Source organism: Puma concolor, chromosome B3 (genome assembly GCF_028749965.1).
Source record: "Puma concolor isolate L17-30 chromosome B3, mPumCon1.1.hap2, whole genome shotgun sequence".
NCBI lineage: Eukaryota > Metazoa > Chordata > Mammalia > Carnivora > Felidae > Puma > Puma concolor.
Window position 1 is genome coordinate 113,119,295 of NC_141672.1, and position 17,349 is coordinate 113,136,643.

At 38.9% G+C, this 17,349-nt stretch overlaps 1 protein-coding gene across 13 annotated transcripts in view; it reads right to left on the reverse strand.

The window, feature by feature from the left end:
• Window positions 1–17,349, reverse strand: part of LOC147580300 (uncharacterized) — a 67,960-nt gene that overhangs the window by 42,761 nt on the left and 7,850 nt on the right. The window lies entirely within an intron of this gene.

Here is a 17,349-nt window from a genome sequence, read left to right on the forward strand (position 1 = left end):
CATACTCCCAAGCACTAGAAGTTTCTAATGTTTATCCATTCTGAGAGAGACTGCATGAACAGAGGTGGGGAAGGGGGATTCCAAACAGGCTCTGAGTTGTAAGCCAGACCTGGGGCTCAATCCTACTAACCATGAGACCATGACCTGAGCCAAAATCTCAAGTCAGACCCTCGGTTAGCTGCCTGAGTCACCCAGGCACCCTGGTGCTACCTGTTTTAAAGCACACAAAGGAACAGCTTCGGGGGGGGGGGGGGGGGGGATGTATTTCTCCTGCTCAAGGACCCATTTCTCTCTAGCAACACAACTTTGAAGAGGGAACTCCCTGACTGGGGAGAGGGAAAAGGGAACAGACAGACAAAAATATCAAAGGACGCTGAAGGAACATTCCTTTCTGACTGCTTTGGGATTTCAGCAGGAGGTTTGCACATGGACCTCTGGGAGTACCCTCATTCCAGGATCTCCCTACCCGTCTGTAGGCAATCACAAAATCCAGTGCTAAGCCTATACTTCCCCTCACCCCTACCAGCTTCTACATTGGCTTTTTTTACATGCACTCCTGAGTGCAGCCCCAGAACCAGCTCAGGTTAAGAAGAAACTAAAAACTTGAGCTATTGCACCACCTTCTGGGAAACAAAAGAAAGGTCTGTAATTGCCAATCTTACAACTGTAACGAAATAAACAACAAAAAAAAGTGTGTGCAATTTCAAATGCAATACTATGGTACTGCACACACACAAAATTCTCCAGCAACACAAAGGTGCAAAATGTTGTGATTTAACAAATAATTCAAAATAGTTGTTACAAAGATTTGATGAGCTTACAAGAAAATGGGAATATGCTTCAATTTAGGAATAAAATTATTGAACGTTAGATGTTTTTTTACAAAGGAGTTTGAAATTTTTAAAAAGTCCCACACAATTTCTGGAGCTGACAAATTCAATGAGTAAGATGAAGAAATGCATTAGACAGCTTAGGGAACAGGGCAGATCAGATGGAAGAAAGAATTACTGACCTGAAAGATAGAAATTTAGAAATGACTCAGGAGAACTAAGATTTTAAAAACGAAGAAACCCTACAAGAACTATCATATATGATGAGAAAAACAAATGTAAGAATAACTGGTCCACCAAGAGGAGTAGAAAGGGAAAAGGGAGCAGAGAGTATATTTAGAGAAATAGTAACAGAATTTCTCAAACCTGGGGAAGGAACTGGGCAAGTCCAAAAAGCTAACAGAACACTCTATTATCTCAATGCAATAAGATGCTCTCCTAGACATTATATTGAACCTGTTAAGTCTTAAAGGCAGCCAGGGAAAAATGAAGGTAACCTACAAAGGAACCTCCATTACCCTATCAGATTTCACAGTACACATTGTACAGACCAGGAGGGTATGGAATAACCTATTCAAAATGCTGAAAAATAAAAGCTGCTCGCCCAGAACACTGTATCTGGCAGATATGCTTCAGATATGAAGGAGAAATAAAGGCTTTCCCTGACAAAAACTGAGAGTTTAGCACCATTACACCTGCCTTTCAAGAAATGCTGGAAGGAATTCTCCAAGCTGAGATGGAAAGACACTAATTAGTGACATAAAAGCAAATGAAATTGCACTATACTCTAGTCAAAGGTGAAAAAACAGAATTGGAAAACTGTATTAGAATGATAGGTTAACCACTTAATTACAAAAGCTTAACAAAAAAAAGCAATAAAAAAACTACAACCACTAGAATTCCTCAAAGAATATACAGCAAAAAAGGTAAACTGACATCAAAAATATAAAGGGAGGAGTAAAAAGGTGGAAACTTTATATGGAAATATGGTGCATTTATCAGCATAAAAAGGACTCCTTGGATGTTTTATGTAAGCCACAAGGTAACCACAAAGCAAAAATCTAGAATAGAGTCACAAAACAAAACAAAACAAAACAAAACAAAACAAAAGGGAAACTGAACATATCACCATGGAAAGCCACCACGTTATGAAGGTAAAAAGAAAGGGAAAAAGGAACAGGAGATATCAAACAACCAGAAGGCTAAATAGAAGATGGCAGTAGTAAGTCTTTAAGATCAATAATCGCTCAGTATAAATGGACTAAATCCATCAATCAAAGGCACACTAGCTTGATTAAAAACAAGACCCAACCATATGCTGCCTATAGGAAGCTCATTTCAACTTAAAAAAAATTTTTTTAAATGTTTATTTAATTTTGAAAGAGACAGCATGAGTGGGGAGGAAGACACAGAGCCTGATGCAGGGCTCAAACCCACATACTGTGAGATCATGACCTGAGCTGAAGTTGGATGATCAACTGACTGAGCCACCCAGGCGCCCCACTCATTTCAACTTTATAGACACACAGAGGCTCAGAGGGAAAGGATGGAAGAGGATATTCCTCTTCCATGGAAACCAAATGAAAACAGGAATAGCTAGCTATACTTAGACCAGACAAAACAGATATGTAGCCTACAAACAATAAAAAGAGACAGAGAAGATCATTTTATGATAAAAGGGTTAATACATCAGGAAGATCTCACAATAGTAACTATATACACACCCAACACTGAGTCACCAAAATCTATTAAGCAAATACTAACAGATGTAAAGGAAGAAATAGACAACAATATTAGAGGACTTTGGTACCCCACTGTCAGCAATAAATAAACCATCCAGACAGAAAATTGACAAGGAAATAAAACAACTATACTCTTAAACAAAAATAACAGATGTATACAGGACATTCTATCCAACAGGGGCAGAACACGTATTCCTTTTGAGTGCACATGGAATGTTTTCCACATAACGGGGCACAAAACAAGTCTCAGCAAATTTAAGAAGACTGAAACCACTTAAATTATCTTTTCTGACCACTATGGTATGAAACTAGGAATCGACAACAAAAGGAGACTGGAAGGAAGATTTACAAATATGTGAAACTAACAACATGCTCTGAACAACCCAACTGGTCAAAGAAGAAATCAAAAGGGAAATAAAAATTACCTTGGAACAAGGGAAAATGGAAATAGAGCATATCAAATCTCATGGGATGTAATAAAAGCAGATCTGAGAGGAAAGTTTATAGCAATAAATGCATATGTTACAGAATCAGAAAAACCACAAATAAACTTTTCCCCCAAAGAACTCGGAAAAACGAACTCAAAGTTATCAGAAGGAAGGAAATCATAAATATCAGAGTGTAAATAAATAAAACAGAGAGCAGAAAAACAACAGAAAGGATCAACAAAACTAAAAGCTGGTTCTTTGTTTTTTTTTTTAAATTTTTTTTTCAACGTTTATTTTTTGGGGGACAGAGAGAGACAGAGCATGAACGGGGGAGGGGCAGAGAGAGAGGGAGACACAGAATCGGAAACAGGCTCCAGGTTCTGAGCCATCAGCCCAGAGGCTGACACGGGGCTCGAACTCACGGACCGCGAGATCGTGACCTGGCTGAAGTCGGACGCTTAACCGACTGCGCCACCCAGGCGCCCCTAAAAGCTGGTTCTTTGGAAAGGTAAACAAAATTGACAGACCTTTAGCCAGAATAAGAAAAAAAAAAGATTCAAATAAGAAATGAAAAAGGACACATTACAACTGATACTACACATAGGACCAGAAGAGACTACAATGAACAACTGTTATGTCAATTACCCTAGAAAAAATGGATAAATTTCAAGAAACACACAACCCACCACCCCTGAGTCAGAAAGAAATACACTATCTTAAAAGATGAATAATGGGCAAAGGGATTGAATCAGTAACCAAAACTTCACAACATAGAAAACCCCAGGGCCAGATGGCTTCACAGGCAAGTTCTACCAAACCTTCAAAGAATAATTAACAGCAATCTTTTTCAAACTCTTGCAAACAACTGAGGAGGCAGAGATACTTCCAGACTCATTCAACAAGGCCAGATACCGAAGTGAGATAAGGACACCACAAGAAAACTGAAGATCGGTATCCCTGATAAATATAAATGCAAACATTCTCAACAAAATATTAGCAAACTGAATTCAAGAACACATAAAAAGAGTTATACACCACGTCCAAGTGCGATTTATCTCTGTGATGCAATACACACCAATCACTAAGCGTGGTTTATCACATTAACACAATGAAAGATAAAAATCACGTGATCATCTTAATAGATGCAGAAAAACCATTTGACAAAATACAACATGCTTTCATGATAAAAAACCCTTGGTACATGGGATACAGAAGGAACATACTAAGGGCTATATACATCAAACCTACAGATAATACACTCAACACAGAAAGAAAAATAATGAAAGCTTTTCCTCTCAGATCAGAAACAAGACTAGAATCTCTACTCTCAACACTCTTTTATTTTTAAAAATTTTTAAAAACATTTTTACATATTTTTGAGAGGCAGAGACAGAGCACAAGCAGGGGAGGGGCAGAGAGAGAGGGAAACACAGAATCTGAAGCGGGCTCCAGGCTCTGAGCGGTCAGCACAGAGCCAGAGGCAAGGCTCGAACCCACCAACTGTGAGATCATGACCTGAGCCGAAGTCAGACGCTTAACTGAGCCACCCAGGCGCCCCTAGAATGTCTACTCTCAACACTCTTTTCTAATGCAGTACTGGAAGTCCCAGCAATTAGGCTAGAAAAAGAACTAAAATCCATCCAAATTGAGAAGAAAGAAGTAAAACTGTCACTATTTTCTTTTTTTATGATTTTTTATTATTTATTTTGGAGAGACACAGAGCGTGAGTGGGGGAGGGGCGGAAGGGGAGACACAGAACCTGAAACAGGCTCCAGGCTCTGAGCTGTCAGCACAGAGCCCAACGTGGGGCTCAAACTCAAGATGGCGAGATCATGACCTGGGCCGAAGTCGGACACTTAACCGACTGAGCCACCCAGTCACTAATTTTAAATGATATGATTCTGTATATTGAAAATCCCAAGATTCAACCAAAAAACTGTTGGAGCTAATCAATTATTTCAATAACGTTGCAGAATACAAAACTAACATACCAAAATCAGTTTCATTTCTATACACTATGTGGGAAACATCTGGACAAAAAAATAAACTTCCTGAGAGAATTTTGGGAAGGTGGCAGAGTGGGAGGATCCTGAGCTCACCGTGTCCCACGGACACACTGAAACAACAGCTACATCTATACGACCAATTCTGAAAATGACCTGAAGACTGACAGAACAGACCTTCCACAGCTAATCATAAACAAGTGCAGGGGGTGGAGACATGGCTGGGAACCAGCCTCCTGGTGTAACTAGACACAAACAGGAGGGACATCACAAGCCTGGAGAAGAGGATCCCACACCAGGCACCCCTTGGCACTGGGGACCCAGAATGGGGAAGAGGAGTCCTTACGACCTCTGATTTTGGAAACCAATGGGCCTTCCTCCCAGGAGCTTTAAAATTCAGGAGACAGGTGACAGGAAACAGTCACAGCCCTTAAAGTGCCAATACGCTAAATAACTCGGCTAGAGACACAGCACAAAACCAGCAGTCTGAAAAGCCCCTGGGGTTTACATGAAGGAGATAAACTGACTAAATTTAGAAGGTGTGTTGAAGAGGCAGGGATCTGCAGGAAGGAGAGTTCTCCAGGGACAAAAGTGCTGGTGGCCACCATTTCTCTTCTTCTTCAGCTTAGATAGCTGATAGTTGCAGGAGCCAGCGCTAAACTCTCCACCTACTTTGCCAGCATTGCATGCCCCACCCTGGCGTTCTCCTGCAGACCTGCCCAAATGCAACTCCCTGCCTCACAGGAGTCACTCCAAAGTGACTTCTGCCCCGAGGCATGGTGGGAATAAGCCCACACACCAACGTGCCCACAGCTCCTGCAGCTGAGCCTCTTAGCTGACTGTGGACGGAGCAAGCCCTACAGCTGTGGCAGAGGCTAAGTCCAGACAGCTGGACCGACTGCCGGCCCTGTCCACTAATGAAACCCATTGCTGCTGCAGAGGCCTGTCAACAGTGGGGGAGTAAACTCCCCGGATGCCCACAGCAGGCAAAGCAGGTAAGTGCAACTAGCGGGGCTGAGGGCGATCACAGCTTAGCCCCAACAAGAAGGCACACACAGCCCACAAAGACGTATCCTCTTTGGTTCTGGTGACCAGGGGTGTCTGCACTACAGGGCACCACAGGACTGCTTCTACACAAAGCCACTATTTTCAAGCCAGGAGATATTCCTGACCGACCAATACATAAAAAAAAAAAAAAAAAAAAAACAGCTAGGCAAAATGAGGAGACAGGGGAACACATACCAAAGAGTAAGACAAACCACAGAAGAAGAGCTAAATGAAATACACACAATATGCTTTATAAAAAAATCGAAATAATGGTCATAAAGATGCTCACTGGACCTGACAAAAGGCATCTGTGACATCGTCAAGTATAATAGCATTCACATTACAGACTGCCAGAAGGAGAAGAGAGAGAGTGAAGGCAGAAAACTCATTTGAAGAAACAACAGCTGAAAACTTCCCCGCTCTGGGGAAGGAAACAAACATCTAGGTCCAGGAAGCAAAAGAGAGTCCCTAACAAGGTGAACCCCAATACACAGCCAAGAATACTTTACCAGCAAGGATGTCATTCAGAATAAGAGAGATAAAGAGTTTCTCAAAGAAAAACTAAAGGAGTTCATGACTACTAAACCAGCCCTGCAAGAAATATTAAGGGGGACTCTGTGAGTGGGGGAAAAAACCCAAAAGGAACAAAGACTAGAACAGAGAACATTACCAGAAACACGGACTTTATAGGTAACACAATGGCACTAACCTCGTATCTTTCAATAATCACCCTGAATGTAAATGGATTAAATGCTCCAATCAAAAGACAAGACATAGGGTATCAGAATGGATAACAAAACAAGACCCATCTATATGCTATCTACAGGAGACTCATTTTAGACCTAAAGACATAGGCAGATTGAAAGTGAAGGGATGGAGAACCATCTATCATGCTAATGGATGCCAAAAGAAGTTGGAGCAGCCAAACTTATGTTAGACAAAGTAGATTTTAAACCAAAGACTGAAACAAGAGATAAAGAAGGGCACTGCATCATAATTAAAGAGTCAATCCATCAAGAAGATCTAACAATCGTAAATATTTATGCCCCCAACTTGAAAGCATCCAAATATATAAATCAATCACAAACATAAAGAAACTCATTGACAATAATACAGTAGTATTACAGACACTCATACAGTACTAACACAGAACGTTAACAACACACTCACAGAAATGGACAGATCATCTAAGCAGAAAGTCAACAAGGAAACAATGGCTTTGAATGACACACTGGACCAGATGGGGACTTAACAGATATATTCAGAACAATGCATCCTAAAGCATCAGAATACACATTCTTTTTGAGTGCACATGGAGCATTCTCCAGAACAGATCACATACTGGGTCACAAATCAGCCCTCAACAAGTACAAAAAGACTGAGATTATATCATGCTTATTTTCAGATCACAACGCTATGAAACTTGGAGTGAACTCCAAGGGAAGATTTGGAGAGACCACAAATACTTGGAAATTAAAGAACATCCTAATAACCAGGAAATTAATGAGGAAATAAAAAAGTGCATGGAAGCAAATGAAAATGAAAACTTAATAGTCCAAAACCTTTGGGACACAGCAAAGGCAGTCCTAAGAGGGAAGTATATTGCAACACAGGCCTACCTCAAAAAGCAAGGAAGGTCTCAAATATACAACCTAACCTTACACCTAAAGGAGCTAGAAAAGGAACAGCAAATAAAGCCTAAAGCCAGCAGAAGAAGGGCAATAACAGAGATTAGAGCAGAAATAAATGATACAGAAACAAACAAAAAAACCCCAGTGGAACAGATCAACAAAACTATGAGCTGGTTCTTTGAAAGGATAAAATTGATAAGCCCCTAGCTAGACCTATCCAAAGGAAAAGAGAAAGGACCCAAATAAAATCATGAATGAAAGAAGAGAGATCACAACCAACACCACAGAAATACAGGCAATTATAAGAGAATATTATGAAAAATTATATGCCAACAAACTGTGCAATCTTGAAGAAATGGATAAATTCCTAGAAACATACAAACTATGAAACTGAAACAGGAAGAAACAGAAAATTTAAACAGACCCAGTAATCAAAAATCTCCCAACAAACAAAAGTCCAGGACCAGATGGCTTCCAGGAGAATTCTACCAGACATTTAAATAAGGGTTAACACCTATTCTTCTCAAACTGTCCCACAAAACAAAAATGGAAGGAAAACTTCCAAACTTATTCTATGAGGCCAGCATTACCTTGATTCCAAAACCAAAGACCCCACTAAAAAGGAGAATTACAGGCCAATATCCCCGATGAACACGGATACAAACATTCTCATCAAGATACTATGAAATCGAATTCAACAGTACATTAAAAGAATTATTCACCACAATCAAGTAGGATTTATTTGTGGGCTGCAGGGTTGGTTCCATACTTGAAAATCAATTAATGTGATACACCACATTAATAAATGAAAGGATTAAAAACCATATGATCCTCGCAACAGATGCAGAAAAAGCAATTGACAAAATACAGTATCCATTCTTGACAAAAACCCTAACAAAGCAGGGATAGATAGAACATACCCCAACACCTAAAAGGCCATATATGAAAGACTCACAGTTAATATCATCCTCAATAAGGAAAAACAGAGAGCCTTTCCCCCATGGTGAAGAACAAGACAAGGATGTCCACTCTTACCATTACTATTTAACATAGTATTGGAAGTCTTAGCCGCAGCAATCACACAACAAAAAGAAATAAAAGGCATCCAAATCAGCAAGGAAGAAGTCAAACTTTCGCTATCTGCAGATGACATGATACTCTATGTAGAAAGCCTGAAAGACTCCAGCAAAAAATTGCTAGAACTAATACAGGAATTTAGCACAGTTGCAAGATATAAAATCAATGTACAGAAATCTGTTGCATTTCTATACACCAATAATGAAACAGCAGAAAAAGAAATCAAGCAATTGATCCCATTTGTAATTGCACCAAAAACAATTGGATACCCAGGAGTAAATCTAATGAAAGAGGTAAAAGATCTATACCCTAAAAGTTATATAATACTTATGAAAGTAATTAAAGAGGACACCAATAAACGGAAAAGCATTCCATGCTCATGAATTAGAAGAACAAACATTATTAAAATGTCTATACTACCCAAAGCAATCTAAACATTTAATGTAATCCCCATCAAAATACCACTAGCATTTTTCACAGAGCTAGAACAAATAATCCTAAAATTTGTAAGAAAACACAAAAGACTCCAAATAGCCAAAGCAATCCTGAAAAAGAAAAACAAACCAGGAGGCATCATGATTCCGGATTTCAGGCTCTTATAAAGCTGTACTCATTAAAACAGTATGGTACTGGCACAAAAACAGACAAGTAGATCAATGGAACAGAACACAAAACCCAGAAATGGACCCACACCTGTAGGGTCAACTAATCTTTAACAAAACAGAAAAAATATCCAGTGGAAAAAAAGACGGTCTCTTCAACAAATGGTCTTCGGGAAACTGGACAGCAACATGCAGAAGAATGAAACTGGACCACTTTCTTACACCATACACAAAAATAAATTCAAAATGGATGAAAGACCTAAATGTGAAACAGCAAACCATCTCTTAGAGAACACAGGCAGTAACTCCTCTGACTGGCTGCAACAACTTTTTACAAGACATGTTGCAGAGGCAAGGGAAACAAGAACAAAAATGAACTACTGAGATTTCATCAAGATAAAAAGCTTCTGCACAGCAAAGGAAACAATCAACAAAACTAAAAGGCAGCCTACAGAATGGGAGAAGATATTTGCAAATGACATATGTGATAAAGGGTTAGTTTCCAAAACTTATAAAGAACTTAATAAAACTCAACACCCAAAAAACAAATAATCCAGTTAAGAAATGGATAGAAGACATGAATACACACTTTTACAAAGAAGACATCCAGATGGCTAACAGGCACATGAAAAGATGCTCAACATCACTCACCATCAGGGAAATACAAATCAAAACCACAATGAGTTACCACCTCACGCCTCTCAGAATTGCTAACATTAACAACACAAGAAACAACAGGTGTTGGTGAGGATGCTAAGAATGGGGAACCCTCTTGCACTCTGGTGGAAATGCAAACTGGTGCAGCCACTCTGGAAAACAATATGGAGGTTCCTCTAAAAGTTAAAAATAGAACTATCCTACAACCCAGCAATTACACTACTAGCTATTTACCCAAAGGATACAAAGGTACAGATTTGAAGGGTTTCATGCACCTCAATGCTTACAGCAGCATTATCAACAATAGCCAAACTATGGAGACAGCCCTAATGTCCAACGACTGACGAATGGATAAAGATGTAGCATACACACACACACACACACACACACACACACACACACACACACACACACACACACACAGTATTACTCAGCCATCAAAAAGAAAGAAATCTTGCCATCTGCAACAACCTGGATGGAGCTAGAGTGTGTTATGCTAAGCAAAGTCAGTCAGTCAGAGAAAGACAAATACCATATGATTTCACCCATATGTGGAATTTAAGAAACAAAACAGATAAATATATGGGGGGGGGGGGGGAAGAGGGAATGAAACAAACCAGAGACTCTTAAGGATAGAGAACAACCTGAGGATTGAGGGAGGGAGATAGCCAGGGTATGGACTAGATGGGTGACAGGCATTAAGGAGGGCACTTGTTATGATGAGCACTGGGTGTTGTATGTAAGTGATGAAGCACTTAATTCTACTCCTGAAACCAATATTGCACTTTATGTTAACTAACTACAATTTAAATTTTTTTTTTCAACGTTTATTTATTTTTGGGACAGAGAGAGACAGAGCATGAACGGGGGAGGGGCAGAGAGAGAGAGAGGGAGACACAGAATCGGAAACAGGCTCCAGGCTCCGAGCCATCAGCCCAGAGCCTGACGCGGGGCTCGAACTCACGGACAGTGAGATCGTGACCTGGCTGAAGTCGGACGCTTAACCGACTGCGCCACCCAGGCGCCCCAAACTAACTACAATTTAAATAAAAATCTGAGAAGAAAAAATAATAGGGGCGCCTGGGTCGCCCAGTTGGTTGTGATCCCAGGGTCGTGGGATTGAGCCCCACGTCGGGCTCTGTGCTGAGTGTGGAGCCTGCTTGAGATATTCACTCATTCATTCTCTCTGTCTCTCTTCCTTTCCTCCCTCCCTCCCTCCCCTCCCCCACCTCTTTCTCCCTGCTCACGCTCTCTAATAAAAAAATTTAAAAATCTCAAATATTCACAGAAAAAAGAAAAGCAATGACTATAGCAAGCAACAAAGAATACTACATAATAATAAAAGGATCAATCCTATGCACCCAACACAGGAACAATTAATAGACACAAGGGGAGAAATTAACAGTAATACAATAATAATAGGGGACTTTGACACCCCACTTACATCAATGGCTAGATCACCCAGGCAGAAAATCAATGAGGAAACAGTACCTTGAACAATAAATTATTAGGAAAAAGCTTCATCAATGAGGTGAAGAACTTGTCCTTCAAAACCTATAAAACACTGATGAAAGAAATTGAAGATGACACATGTGGAAAGATATACCATGTTCATGGATTAGAAGAATGAATGTTGTTAATGTCCATACTACCTAAAGCAATCTACAGATTCAGTGCTATCCCTATCAAAATACTAATAGCATTTTCCACAGAACCGAAACAAATAATCCTAAAATTTGCATGGAATCACAAAAGACCTCAAATAGCCAAAGCAATCTTGAGAAAGAAGAACAAAGCTGGAGGTATCATAATTCCAAATTTTAAGATATACTACAAAGCTGTAGTAATCAAAACAATATAGTACTGACATAAATACAGACACATAGTTCAGTGGAACAGGACAGAGAGCCCAGAAATAAATCCACACTTAAACAGTCGTTTTATCTATGACAAAAGAGGCAAGAATATAAAATGAGGAAAAGACAGTTGTTTCAAGAAATGGTATTGGGAAAACTGGACAGCTATATGCAAAAGAATGAAACTGGACCACTTTATTACATCATACAGAAAAATAAACAGAATGGATTAAAGACCTAAATGTGAGACCTAAAGCCATAAAAATCTAAAAGAAAACATAAGGAGTAATGTCATGGAATTTGGCTTCAGCACCATATATATGGATCTGTTTTCTCAGGCAGGGGAAACAAAAGGAAAAATAAACTCTTGGGACTACATCAAAATAAAAAGCTTTTGCATAGTGAAAGAAACCCATCAACAAAACAAGGTTTTCTCCCTAGTGAATGGGAGAAGATATTTGCAAATGATACCTCCAATAAGGGGTTAATATGTAAAGAACTCATACAGCTCAACACCAAAAAAATACAAATAATCCAATTAAAAATGAGCAGACCACCTGAGTAGACATTTTTCTAAAGAAGACATACAGATCACGGGCAGATCACATGAAAAGATACTCAACATCACTAATCATCAGGGAGATACAAATCAAAACCACAATGATACATCACCTCACACCTGTTACAATGTCCAGTACCCAAAAGACAAGAAATAACAAGCGTTGGTGAGGGTTTTGTGGTGAAAACAGAACATTGTACACTGTTGGTGAGAACGTAAATTGGTGCAGCTACTGTGGAAAACAATATGGCAGTTCCTCAAGAAATTAAAAACAGAAATACCAAATGATCCAGTAATTCCACTACTGGGTATTTACCCACCAAAATGAAAACACTAATTCAAAAGATACATGCCCTTCTATGTTCATTACAGCATTACATACAATAGCCAAGATATGGAAGCAACTGAAGTGTCCATCAGTGGATGAATAAAGAGGATGTGGCATACACACACACACACACACACACACACACACACACACACACACACAGAATGTTACTTGGCTATAAAAAAGAATCAGATATTGCCATCTGCAAAAACCTCGATGGACCTAGAGGATATTATGCTAAGTGAAATAAGTCAGACAGAGAAAGACAAATACCACATGGTTTCACTTTTATTTGGAATCTAAAAAACAAAACAAACAGACTCTTAAGTACAGGGAACAAACTGGCCATTGCTAGAAGGGAGGCGAATAGAGAGATGGACAAAATAAAGAGGACTGGAAGTACAAACTTCCAGTTGTAAGATAAGTAAGCCATAGAAATGAAAAGTGCAGCAAAGGGAATATCATCAATGATACTGTAATAATGTTGTGTGGTTATTACACTTATCATGATGAGCAATGAGAAATGCACAGAATTGTGGAATCAATATGTTGTACACTTGAAACTAATTGTATGTCAATTATGTTTCAATAAAACGATTAAGTCTTAAAAGAAAAGTATAATCGGGGCGCCTGGGTGACTCAGTCGGTTAAGTGGGCGACTTCGGCTCGGGTCATGATCTCATGGTTCGTGAGTTCAAGCCCCGTGTCAGGCTCTGTGCTGACAGCTCAGAGCCTGGAGCCTGCTTCGGATTCTGTGTGCCCCTCCTCTCTCTGCCCCTTCCCTGCTCGTACTCTGTGTCTTTCTCTCTCTCTCAAAAATAAACATAAAAATTTAAAAAGAAAAAAAGTAAAGTATAATAAAGATCACAAAAAAAGAAATCTTTCCTATTCACAATAGCATCATAAACAATAAAATACTTAGGAATAAATTTAACCTAGGAGGTGAGAAGTTTTGTACAACAAAAACTATAAGACTTCTGAAAAAAAAATCTAAAGACACAAACAAATGGAAAGACAGCCCGTGTTCATGTATTGGAAGAATTAATATTGTTAAAAAGTCTATACAACTCAGAACAATCTGCAGATTCCACAGAATCCCCATCAAATACTAATGGCATTCTTCACAGAAACAGGAAAAAAAAAAACAAAAAACCAAAAAAAAAAAAAACTGTAAAGTTTGTACAGAACCACAAAAGACTCCAAATAGCTAATGAACAAAACTAGAGGTATTGCACTTCCTGATTTCAACTATACTACCAAACTACAGTATTAAAAACAGTATGGTACTGGCGCAAAACAGATACACTGGCAAACAGAATGGAGAGCCCCAAATTAACCTTTGCTTATACATTTAACACTATACATTTAAACTGACATTTGACAAGGTGGCTAATAGCACCAAATGTGGAAGAGACAGTCTCTTCAACAAATGTTGAGAAAACTGGATAAACAGATGCAGAACAATGAAACTGGACACCTATCTTACACCACTCACAAAAATTCACACAAAATAGAATATAGACTTGACCTTAAGAACTGATACTATAAAACTCCTCCTAGGGAAGAAGCTCCTTGAGACTGGTTTTGGCAATGATTTTTGGATATGACACCAAACAACAAAAGCAAAAATCAAGAGAAGGGATTACATCAAACTTAACGAATAACATGGGTGTCTGGGTGGCTGAGTCAGTTAAACGTCTAACTTTTGATATTGGCTCAGGTCACAATCTCACGGTTCATGAGTTTGAGCCCTGCATCAGGCTCTGCACTGACAGTGTGGAGCCTGCTTGGGATTCTGTCTCCCTTTCTCTCTGCCCCTCCTTTGCTTGCTCTCAATCTTTCTCCCAAAATAAGTAAAAAAAACTTTTGAACAACAACAACAACATAACAATACAAAAGGCAACCATTTCCCAAAAAATGGAAGAAAATGTTTGCAAACCGTACATCAGATGAAGGGTTAATATCCAAAATATACAGAGAATTCATACAACTCAATAGGAGAAAAACAACCTGATTTGAAACTGGGAAGAATAACTAAATGGACATTTTTCCAAAGAAGACATACAGATTGCCACCAGGCATACGAAAAGATGCTCAACATCACTAATCATCAGGGAAATGCAAAAGAAACAGCAGTGAGATATCGCCTCACAGCTGTTGGAACAGCCATTGTCAAGAAGACAAGAGTTACAAGCACTAGCAAGGATGTGGAAAGAAGGGAAGCCTTGTGCACCGCCGGTAGGAATGGAAAGCGGTCCAGGCACTACGGACACAGATGGAGATTCCCCAAAAAATTAAAATTAGAACTACCGTAGGATTCAGACTTCTATGTATTTACCTGAAGAAAATCAAACACTAACTTGAAAAGACATCTGCACCCCTATGTTCGCTGCAGCACTATTTACAACAGCCAAGATATGGACACAACTGAGGTGCCCTTCAGTAGAGGAATGGATTTAAAATGTGGGGTATACAGACACACGCTGGAGTATTAGCCACGAGAAAGGAGGACATCCTGCCATTTGCCACATGGATGGACCTTGAACACATTATACTAAGTGAGGCAAGCCAAAGGCAAATACTGTATGATACCACTTATACGTGGAATTTTAAAAAGCCAAACTTGTAAAAATAGAGAATAAAATGGTGGCTATCAACGGATGGGGTTGGGGACACAAGACAGACGCTCTGAAGGGTACACACTTAAAACGCTGTAGTAAATAAGTCCTATAGATCTAACACACAGTACACTGACTACAGACAATAATATTGTATTACAAACATCAGACACCCTAAGACACTAGAGTTTAATTATTCTAAGTACTATAAAGAAAGGATAATTATGTAATATGACAGAGATGCTAATTATTGCCATAATGGTAATCATATTCCAATGCATCAAATTATACACATGGTGTTACACGCTCTAAGTTTACATAATATTATACGTCAAATACATTTCAATAGAAAAAAAGTGAACAGAATTCTTGGAATTGTAAAAATGAAACAGCAGTAGAAAATGTAAAGTAATTTGACATTAAATTGATAATGTCTTTTTTGTGTGACAACTGTAATATCCACGTATTAAATATGCTCTTCTAGACACTTAACTAAAAAACATGGCTTGGAGACAACATAAATTAGAAAAAGTAATACTGAAAAACATGGTGAAATCGACATTCTTACCTAGGCAAACATACATTTTTCCCTGATTAAATTAGGATTTCTTTGGAGATTGATTTTTTTTTTTTTTACCACAATGCTAGTTTAATCTATTTTTTAATTAATAGTGAAAGTGTAATATTAACCCACAAAACCCACTTATTTGTCACTAATAGTGGTGAGCAATGTCATAGCTGTGTTTCTAGAATGCTCCAGAGCACTAAAGTTTAATCGTATTTCAGTAGATGTTACTGGATTTAACCTTTCCATTTCTTATTTTTATTTTTTTACATTGGCATACTGCTTAGCCTTTTTTTTTAAATGTTTATTTATTTATTTTGAGAGAGAGGGAGAGAGAGAATCCCAAGCAGGCTCCATGCTGCGAAGCGCAGAGCCTGAGGCAGGGCTCCAACTCATGAACCCTGCAATCATGACCTGAGCTGAAACCAAGAGTGGACGCTTAACCGACTGAGTCACTCAGGTGCCCCCCTCCCCCCTCCTTAGTCTTTTGAAAATACATCTTAACAGGATGTTTGTACTACGATAGGGGGATGAGGGATAGTAGAATTTGTTTAAAGTAAAAGTATGATGTTGAATCCACAACTACACATAATAAAGGGAAACGTATGGGCAATTGATGTCTTGCTCTCCTTAACCTTTATGAAGACTAACTGGTTAACTGGGTGCTCAGTAGCTGATATCCTGACCAGGTGTTATCGATATTGTACAGGTGAAGAAACAGATCGAGAGGATTAATGACTTGCTCAAGGACCCCAACAGCATAAATGGTGGAGATCATATTTAAACCCAAGCCTGAGCCTGGCATCAAAGCGCTTAACCAGTTTGTTAATGACTATGTCTCATCTTTAAAGTTTAAATAAAAATTCCTTAGCCCTAGATACTTTTAGATGAAAATTTTGTTTGAAGTTCTATGCCCATTGTAGAGTCTGAACTCAGGACCCCAAGATCAAGAGTTGCATGCTCTACCAACTAAGCCAGGTACCCCTTAGTTGATAATTTTTGATGTTTTGCAAAACAGGAAAGTTTTGTACTTTCTTACTGATTTCTATGACTTTAAATACAGCCTTTGGGTACTTTGGGCCTCATATCTTCTCCTAATCTGACATTTTTTCCATTTTGGTTATGGTGATTTTATTTTTATTTGAATTCAAATTAGTTACCATATAGTGTAGTATTGGTTTCAGGAATATAATTTAGTGATTCATCACTTATGTACAACAACCAGTGCTCCTCATAAGGGCCCTCCTTAATGCCCATCATCCACTTAGCCCATCCATCCCCCACCTTCCTTCCAGCAACCCTCAGTTTTTCTCTATAGTTAAGAGTCTCTTATGGTTTGTCTCCCTCTCTGTTTTTATCTTTTCCTTCCCTTACCCTATGTTCTTCTGTTTTGTTCCTTAAATTCC